The sequence below is a fragment of the Babylonia areolata genome, chromosome 34 (genome assembly GCF_041734735.1).
Source record: "Babylonia areolata isolate BAREFJ2019XMU chromosome 34, ASM4173473v1, whole genome shotgun sequence".
Taxonomy (NCBI): Eukaryota; Metazoa; Mollusca; class Gastropoda; order Neogastropoda; family Buccinidae; genus Babylonia; species Babylonia areolata.
In genome coordinates this window covers 120,001-130,000 of record NC_134909.1, presented here as the reverse complement: position 1 = coordinate 130,000, position 10,000 = coordinate 120,001, and the positions used below count along the sequence as shown (strand labels likewise).

At 45.7% G+C, this 10,000-nt stretch overlaps 1 long non-coding RNA gene across 2 annotated transcripts in view; it reads right to left on the bottom strand.

Annotated features, from left to right (window-relative positions):
• Positions 1 to 10,000, bottom strand: part of LOC143277315 (uncharacterized) — a 46,040-nt gene that overhangs the window by 13,396 nt on the left and 22,644 nt on the right. The window contains exons 3-6 of one of the 2 annotated variants that reach the window (XR_013053725.1): positions 8,910 to 9,177; positions 7,167 to 7,597; positions 2,328 to 2,486; positions 60 to 259 (exon numbers count right to left, since the gene is read on the bottom strand). This is a non-coding gene — a long non-coding RNA (uncharacterized LOC143277315). The remainder of the gene's footprint in view (positions 1 to 59; positions 260 to 2,327; positions 2,487 to 7,166; positions 7,598 to 8,909; positions 9,178 to 10,000) is intronic. The other variant, XR_013053724.1, reaches the window with a different exon arrangement.

The window sequence follows — 10,000 nt, the reverse complement described above, 5'->3', positions numbered from 1 at the left end:
AAATCACAATTATTGTAGACAGACATTAAACCAAAGAACGAACGAACCTCCACACTTACCTGGCCAGAAAATCGTCGTACTGAGAGTCCGTCATCATGAAAACAGGTCTGGTCAAAGCACGACACCGCCACTTCCTCAGCTCCTTCAGTACTGCCTCCGACAGCTTCCAGTGCTGTCCACGTGGAGAAAGGCTGTCCGACAGCAGACAGTGAGGCAGCGCTGTCTCCAAGTCAGGGACCCCAACACACCTACACAGCTCCTGTAGGAGAAAAAAGGAAGGGTTTGGAGCTGATAATCTGTGACTGTTCTGATAGAACAGTACACTTGCATGACTTGAAAACAAGAAACAGCCAGGAATGTGTATGTGTGTGCGCGCATACAAACGCACTTACATACACAAGGGACAATCACACATACGCACACACACGCACAGACACACACACGCACGCACGCACGCCCCTCCCCCCCCCCCCCCCTCGGCCCCCCCCCCCCTCCCAACACACAAACCCCGAACCCCCTCTCCCCCACACACGGATAGACAGTGATGCACAAATACAGATATGCACACTCATGTGCTTCAAGATCGAGATCAAAATTCAATGTCCTGACGCCCCTGTTGGAGTACAGAAAGCATGATAATTAAGACCGTATTGATGTAGGTAACGTTGACTATGAAACAAAAAATGTAAAGTGGTATCAATCCTGCGTATAATTATATGATTCAGGGGATATTGCACATCTCAATGATGTGACGTAAACTGAGTTTTCCGGTAGTGCAGAACTACACGTATCGGAACGGAGAGACAGGATGAAGACAGGTGTCCTAGTGCACAGCTACACGTGTCAGAACGGAGAGACAGGATGAAGACAGGTGTCCTAGTGCACAGCTACACGTGTTGGAATGGAGAGACAGGATGAAGACAGGTGTCCTAGTGCACAGCTACACGTGTTGGAATGGAGAGACAGGATGAAGACAGGTGTCCTAGTCCACAGCTACACGTGTCGGAACGGAGAGACAGGATGAAGACAGGTGTCCTGGTGCACAGCTACACGTGTCGGAACGGAGAGACAGGATGAAGACAGGTGTCCTAGTGCACAGCTACACGTGTCGGAACGGAGAGACAGGATGAAGACAGGTGTCCTAGTGCACAGCTACACGTGTCGGAATGGAGAGACACAGGATGAAGACAGGTGTCCTAGTGCACAGCTACACGTGTCGGAACGGAGAGACAGGATGAAGACAGGTGTCCTAGTGCACAGCTACACGTGTCGGAACGGAGAGACACAGGATGAAGACAGGTGTCCTAGTGCACAGCTACACGTGTCGGAACGGAGAGACAGGATGAAGACAGGTGTCCTAGTGCACAGCTACACGTGTCGGAACGGAGAGACACAGGATGAAGACAGGTGTCCTAGTGCACAGCTACACGTGTCGGAACGGAGAGACACAGGATGAAGACAGGTGTCCTAGTGCACAGCTACACGTGTCGGAACGGAGAGACACAGGATGAAGACAGGTGTCCTAGTGCACAGCTACACGTGTCGGAACGGAGAGACACAGGATGAAGAGAGGTGTCCTAGTGCACAGCTACACGTGTCGGAACGGAGAGACAGGATGAAGACAGGTGTCCAAGGAGGAAAAACAATCCTATTCCGAGTGGTGCGACTAACAGGGTAGTGGCCTGACACAATCATTGCCAGATGCTGGCACTGTGTTCCTCCCATGAATTTGTTGGCCAGAAACACCACCAAAGTTGTCACTGTCCAAGAACGTACTGAGGTTGTCACCTGAGCTTTGGCCACAGGTTCCATGCTGAAGAGAAAAATATCAGGAATTTGGACCATATAGACGTCCATAAAATGTGGTCACTGTTTAACCTGACAGAAATGGCAGAGTTTAAATCCGCTGTCAATTCATTTTATCATATCTTTTTTGTTTGTTTTGTTTTTAACGGCAGCACCACAACCCCGTGTGACATGGGGAAGTGACTTCCCCAAATGGTCAATGTTTGTTCGGTTTTCATTTTAATTCATTCCACCTCCCATACTTCGTAAAATGAAGAAGATTTCATTCATGCATGCATACGCGTGCGTGCGCGCAGTGTGTGTGTGTGTGTGTGTGTGTGTGTGTGTGTGTGTGTGTGTGTGTCTGTGTGTGTGTGTCTCTGTGTGTCTGTATTTGTGTGTGTGTGTGTGTGTGTGTGTGTGTGTGTGTGTGTGAGTGTGTATTGGTTGTGTGTGTGTGTGTGTGCGTGTGCGTGTGTGTGTGTGTGTGTGTGTGTGCGAAGCACGGGAGCGTGTCATGACCACCACCTATTTACACTCACACTTGCAGCAACTTGGTGAGTGGCCATGGCTTGTCGAAGCTGTTGGATAGACACGTTGGGCAGCATCAGAACCTTGGTCACGGTCACTGGAGGCAGGTCCCACACCAGATGCTTCAGTACCCTCTCTCCTTTCTCCAGTTGACTCAGGGCTCTCCGAACCTGGTTAACGCCAAAGACAACGTTAACTGCAGCAGCTGCCACAGCCACAGTAGGAAACTGGTAACAGTGGCAGGGAAAACCAAACATTAAAGATATAACGTGATAACACCTACAATGCAACAAGTAATGCATCGAAAACAATATCAATTATGGTAACAAGGCCATGAAAAATGACCACTGGATCCGACACTGAATAGTAGAAGAAGAACAAGAAGAAGAACAAGAAGAATCAATGGCGTTCTTGAACGGCAGAATGGTTTGTGTTGTGAAATTCGTTCTGGAGCTTGTGCGTGTGTATGCAAGCACACACACACACACACACACACACACACACACACACACACACACACACACACACACACACACACATTACTACTACTGCTACTACCAATACAACTACTATTACTATTGCTGCTGCACACACAAACACAAACACACACACACACATACACACGCACGCACACACAGATACACATGCATGCGCACACACGTACACACGCACGCACGTACGCATACATACATGCGTCTGTGCACTTTGATTCATCTGTCTGTCCCCGTCTTTGTTCTGTCTCTTGAAAAGTGTAACGACGTCACGAAAGAACCCTCATCCTTACTCGTGGAGTACGTAACTTTGGGTTAAGCATGGAGAAAAGTGTAACGACGTCACGAAAGAACCCTCATCCTTACTCGTGGAGTACGTAACTTTGGGTTAAGCATGGAGAAAAGTGTAACGACGTCACGAAAGAACCCTCATCCTTACTCGTGGAGTACGTAACTTTGGGTTAAGCACAAAGAAAAGTGTAACGACGTCACGAAAGAACCCTCATCCTTACTCGTGGAGTACGTAACTTTGGGTTAAGCACAAAGAAAAGTGTAACGACGTCACGAAAGAACCCTCATCCTTACTCGTGGAGTACGTAACTTTGGGTTACGCACAAAGAAAAGTGTAACGACGTCACGAAAGAACCCTCATCCTTACTCGTGGAGTACGTAACTTTGGGTTACGCACAAAGAAAAGTGTAACGACGTCACGAAAGAACCCTCATCCTTACTCGCGGAGTACGTAACTTTGGGTTAAGCATGGAGAAAAGTGTAACGACGTCACGAAAGAACCCTCATCCTTCCTCTGGAGTACGTAACTTTGGGTTAAGCACAAAGAAAAGTGTAACGACGTCACGAAAGAACCCTCATCCTTACTCGTGGAGTACGTAACTTTGGGTTAAGCACGGAGAAATGTGTAACGACGTCACGAAAGAACCCTCATCCTTGCTCGTGGAGTACGTAACTTTGGGTTAAGCATGGAGAAAAGTGTAACGACGTCACGAAAGAACCCTCATCCTTACTCTGGAGTACGTAACTTTGGGTTAAGCACAAAGAAAAGTGTAACGACGTCACGAAAGAACCCTCATCCTTACTCGTGGAGTACGTAACTTTGGGTTAAGCACGGAGAAATGTGTAACGACGTCACGAAAGAACCCTCATCCTTGCTCGTGGAGTACGTAACTTTGGGTTAAGCACAAAGAAAAGTGTAACGACGTCACGAAAGAACCCTCATCCTTACTCGTGGAGTACGTAACTTTGGGTTAAGCACAAAGAAAAGTGTAACGACGTCACGAAAGAACCCTCATCCTTACTCGTGGAGTACGTAACTTTGGGTTAAACATGGAGAAATGTGTAACGACGTCACGAAAGAAACCTCATCCTTACTCGCGGAGTACGTAACTTTGGGTTAAACATGGAGAAATGTGTAACGACGTCACGAAAGAACCCTCATCCTTACTCGTGGAGTACGTAACTTTGGGTTACGCACAAAGAAAAGTGTAACGACGTCACGAAAGAACCCTCATCCTTACTCGTGGAGTACGTAACTTTGGGTTAAGCACGGAGAAAAGTGTAACGACGTCACGAAAGAACCCTCATCCTTACTCGTGGAGTACGTAACTTTGGGTTAAGCATGGAGAAATGTGTAACGACGTCACGAAACTACCCTCATCCTTGCTCGTGGAGTACGTAACTTTGGGTTAAGCACAAAGAAAAGTGTAACGACGTCACGAAAGAACCCTCATCCTTACTCGTGGAGTACGTAACTTTGGGTTAAGCACAAAGAAAAGTGTAACGACGTCACGAAAGAACCCTCATCCTTACTCGTGGAGTACGTAACTTTGGGTTAAGCATGGAGAAAAGTATAACGACGTCACGAAAGAACCCTCACCCTTACTCGTGGAGTACGTAACTTTGGGTTAAGCATGGAGAAAAGTGTAACGACGTCACGAAAGAACCCTCATCCTTACTCGTGGAGTACGTAACTTTGGGTTAAGCACAAAGAAAAGTGTAACGACGTCACGAAAGAACCCTCATCCTTATTCGTGGAGTACGTAACTTTGGGTTAAGCATGGAGAAAAGTGTAACGACGTCACGAAAGAACCCTCATCCTTACTCGTGGATTACGTAACTTTGGGTTAAGCATGGAGAAAAGTGTAACGACGTCACGAAAGAACCCTCATCCTTACTCGTGGAGTACGTAACTTTGGGTTAAGCACGGAGAAATGTGTAACGACGTCACGAAAGAACCCTCATCCTTGCTCGTGGAGTACGTAACTTTGGGTTAAGCACAAAGAAAAGTGTAACGACGTCACGAAAGAACCCTCATCCTTACTCGTGGAGTACGTAACTTTGGGTTAAGCACAAAGAAAAGGGTAACGACGTCACGAAAGAACCCTCTTCCTTACTCGTGGAGTACGTAACTTTGGGTTAAGCATGGAGAAAAGGGTAACGACGTCACGAAAGAACCCTCATCCTTACTCGTGGAGTACGCAACTTTGGGTTAAACATGGAGAAATGTGTAACGACGTCACGAAAGAACCCTCATCCTTACTCGCGGAGTACGTAACTTTGGGTTACGCACAAAGAAAAGTGTAACGACGTCACGAAAGAACCCTCATCCTTACTCGTGGAGTACGTAACTTTGGGTTAAGCACGGAGAAAAGTGTAACGACGTCACGAAAGAACCCTCATCCTTACTCGTGGAGTACGTAACTTTGGGTTAAACATGGAGAAATGTGTAACGACGTCACGAAAGAACCCTCATCCTTACTCGCGGAGTACGTAACTTTGGGTTAAACATGGAGAAATGTGTAACGACGTCACGAAAGAACCCTCATCCTTACTCGTGGAGTACGTAACTTTGGGTTAAGCACAAAGAAAAGTGTAACGACGTCACGAAAGAACCCTCATCCTTACTCGTGGAGTACGTAACTTTGGGTTAAGCATGGAGAAAAGTGTAACGACGTCACGAAAGAACCCTCATCCTTACTCGTGGATTACGTAACTTTGGGTTAAGCATGGAGAAAAGTGTAACGACGTCACGAAAGAACCCTCATCCTTACTCGTGGAGTACGTAACTTTGGGTTAAGCACGGAGAAATGTGTAACGACGTCACGAAAGAACCCTCATCCTTGCTCGTGGAGTACGTAACTTTGGGTTAAGCACAAAGAAAAGTGTAACGACGTCACGAAAGAACCCTCATCCTTACTCGTGGAGTACGTAACTTTGGGTTAAGCACAAAGAAAAGGGTAACGACGTCACGAAAGAACCCTCTTCCTTACTCGTGGAGTACGTAACTTTGGGTTAAACATGGAGAAATGTGTAACGACGTCACGAAAGAACCCTCATCCTTACTCGCGGAGTACGTAACTTTGGGTTAAACATGGAGAAATGTGTAACGACGTCATGAAAGAACCCTCATCCTTACTCGTGGAGTACGTAACTTTGGGTTAAACATGGAGAAATGTGTAACGACGTCACGAAAGAACCCTCATCCTTACTCGCGGAGTACGTAACTTTGGGTTAAACATGGAGAAATGTGTAACGACGTCACGAAAGAACCCTCATCCTTACTCGTGGAGTACGCAACTTTGGGTTAAACATGGAGAAATGTGTAACGACGTCACGAAAGAACCCTCATCCTTACTCGCGGAGTACGTAACTTTGGGTTACGCACAAAGAAAAGTGTAACGACGTCACGAAAGAACCCTCATCCTTACTCGTGGAGTACGTAACTTTGGGTTAAGCACGGAGAAAAGTGTAACGACGTCACGAAAGAACCCTCATCCTTACTCGTGGAGTACGTAACTTTGGGTTAAACATGGAGAAATGTGTAACGACGTCACGAAAGAACCCTCATCCTTACTCGCGGAGTACGTAACTTTGGGTTAAACATGGAGAAATGTGTAACGACGTCACGAAAGAACCCTCATCCTTACTCGTGGAGTACGTAACTTTGGGTTACGCACAAAGAAAAGTGTAACGACGTCACGAAAGAACCCTCATCCTTACTCGTGGAGTACGTAACTTTGGGTTAAACATGGAGAAATGTGTAACGGCGTCACGAAAGAACCCTCATCCTTACTCGTGGAGTACGTAACTTTGGGTTAAGCACGGAGAAATGTGTAACGACGTCACGAAAGAACCCTCATCCTTACTCGTGGAGTACGTAACTTTGGGTTAAGCATGGAGAAAAGTGTAACGACGTCACGAAAGAACCCTCATCCTTGCTCGTGGAGTACGTAACTTTGGGTTAAGCACAAAGAAAAGTGTAACGACGTCACGAAAGAACCCTCATCCTTACTCGTGGAGTACGTAACTTTGGGTTAAGCATGGAGAAAAGCAAGCTTCACTCACCTTCTTTACAATGTCAGAGTCACATGCGTTTCCTGTCGCCCCTACGGACTTCACCTCCCCGCAGATAAGGCCGTACTCTTTGCTGATAATGAGGACATCGAAGTCTCCATCTGGGACACGACGACCCATGCCGTACACGTTGGGAAGCAGAGCACAGGCCGCAGCAGACACTGGATCCACCTGGTTGTCAAGATAGCTTCTGAACCCCAGTTCGGACAGCACCATTAAAACGTCATTCTGTTCTTTGGTCACGACATCGAGACAGTGGAGAACTCGTGTCATCGCTTCATCATCGCGAACGTCGCTGTCCAGCACAGGCGTAACGCTGGAGGGGGTGGATGGAGGTGGAGTCCAGAGTCTTCCAGCCACGGGTTGAGGTGTTTGGAGAGGTGTTGCCGATGAGGTAGCCGGGTACATGGGTGGACTGCCACCTGAGTCACGACAGTCATGAATACCATTTGAGGGCTTGTTTCAGTCTCACGTTGCAGGTCAAACCCTTTCCTCTCTTCTTGCCAGTGACAGAATACAGTGAAATTGCTGGTTTGCGACGCGCTCTCGCATCAATGCGTGGGTGTGTGCGTGTTCGCGCGCGCGCGCGTGTATGTGTGGCCGTGATTGTGCACGAGCGCACGTACGTGTGCGTGTTGGTGTCCCTGCTGAAATATGATAATATCTTAGTACTCGCTTTGTATGCGGTGTTTGCTTCTTCTTCATGCTTTTCTTGTGAATCATCTGAGTATTGTGCTTCACTATCTTTACACTATTCACTTTGCATTACCGATGTTTTCATTCTCTCTCTCTCTCTCTCTCTCTCTCTCTCTCTCGTGTACACCTAAAGATCTGATATACGGTGAAACTGATAGATATCCGATATGTATCAACTCTGCTGTTCACTGTATTCATTATTGGTTTGTTATTATAAATGGAAGAGGTTCGGTTTCCTTGCAAAGGCTGTAAAATGTTACAAGAATTACATGCAAGGGGAAGAAGAATTGTGTTCCTGATGAGCGTAATTGTTTGAACATGGGTTTGGTGAAGTATGGATAAACCAGGGTATAGTGCCAATGCATAGATTACTGTTTTTCGCCAACGATGAATTGATTGCAGATGGCAAAAATGGCACGAACATATTCAGGATAATGATAGATGCAGTACATATAGAACTTTTTGTAACACCTATGAAGTAAAACCTTATCTTTTGTCTACTATGGGTAAACATTTTAAATACATAACAACTAGATTTCGATTTGGTATATCTGATTTCAATGTACATCTTTGCTAGCTAGCTAGTGCAGATACAGAAAATCTGATGTCAGTAATTTGATTTGTCAATCGTGTGAAGAATTAAAGGAAGACGAGTTGCATTTTGTCTTGTGTTGTCCAGCACTCAGTGATAAAAGACAAAAGTTTATTGTTAAAAATATGACCCAAATCCATGTGCCTTTAAGTTCAGTCATCCATTAGAGATAGTGATGTTCGGAATTTGCAGTTTTCTTGTACAATGCATTTAAATTTAGTGATAATGCGTTGTCTTATTGATTCATTTGTTTCACATGTACGTAAGACATTTGATATGACTGTGATTTGGTGCTGTGGCCTATCAGTGAATAAATCATTCGCATTCTCTCTCTCTCTCTCTCTCTCTCTCTCTCTCTCTCTCTCTGTCGTTCTCTCCTATCACTGATAAAATCCCAAGAAGATTATGATAACTTATGAGTCAAACAAACAAACAAATCATCTTACTGGGTGGTTGGTCGGAGGCCGGTTGGCGCTCCAGCACACTCTCTCCCCCCACCGTGGTGACGCCGTAGGGGACCCGGTTGAACCGGATCGGAGGGAAAAAGTGTGTTCTGGAGTGTCTCTCGGGGTACCACTCCTTGACATTGTCCTTCCAGAGGTCCAAGGCTGCCTGCAGATGTCAGTTTGTTGTCAGACTCTCTTGCTCTCTCTGTCTTTACTGAGGAGTGGAGCTCTCAGCCAGCATTTGCCAGTGAGTGCTGTGTTTCATAATCTGTCACTAAGACGGTGTCTTGGTACGTTAACCACTCCTTCACATTCACAAAGGGGTAAAAGTAATAAACAGCGCGCGCGTGTGTGCGTGTGTGTGTGTGTGTGATAGAGAGAAAGAGAGAGAGAGAGAGAGAGTGTGTGTGTGTGAGAGAGAGAGGGAGAGAGAGAGTGTGTGTGTGAGAGAGAGAGAGAGAGAGAGAGAGAGAGAGAGAGAGAGAGAGAGAGAGAGATGAAGAGAGAGAAAGAGATTGACACAGATTGCTAAAGAAGTATATGTTGAGCATAATACTTAATAGAACAAGAGCGGCAAGGCCTTCAAGACTCACTTGTGATACACACTTTAAAAAAGATCAATGAAAATATGAATCACACACACACACACACACACACACACACACACACACACACACATACACACACAGGGACAGACAACCGAATACGGGGTTATACATGGACTCACTTTGTTTAGACAAGTGAGTCAAAAACTGTGATAGAAAAATTCTGTTTTGGTAAGTTAATTTGTGATTTTTGGACTTTCTGAAAGTACAGAAAAATTGTCAAAAATGATAGATTCCAACTTTAGCTGGGTTTTCGTGTACTGCATTGCATGGTTACTTTCGTTTAAAGGAACTGTGAATCATTGCATAAATTTGTCATTTTTACAGTTTGAACTTTCCTTTCAAGAATTCAGTCATATCTTGTGAAATGGAAAATAATGTGTGTGTGTGTGTGTGTGTGTGTGTGTGTGTAAGAGAGAGAGAGAGAGAGAGAGAGAGAGAGAGAGTGCGTGTGTGTGTCAGAATTTTTTTTTTTTTTTTTTTACT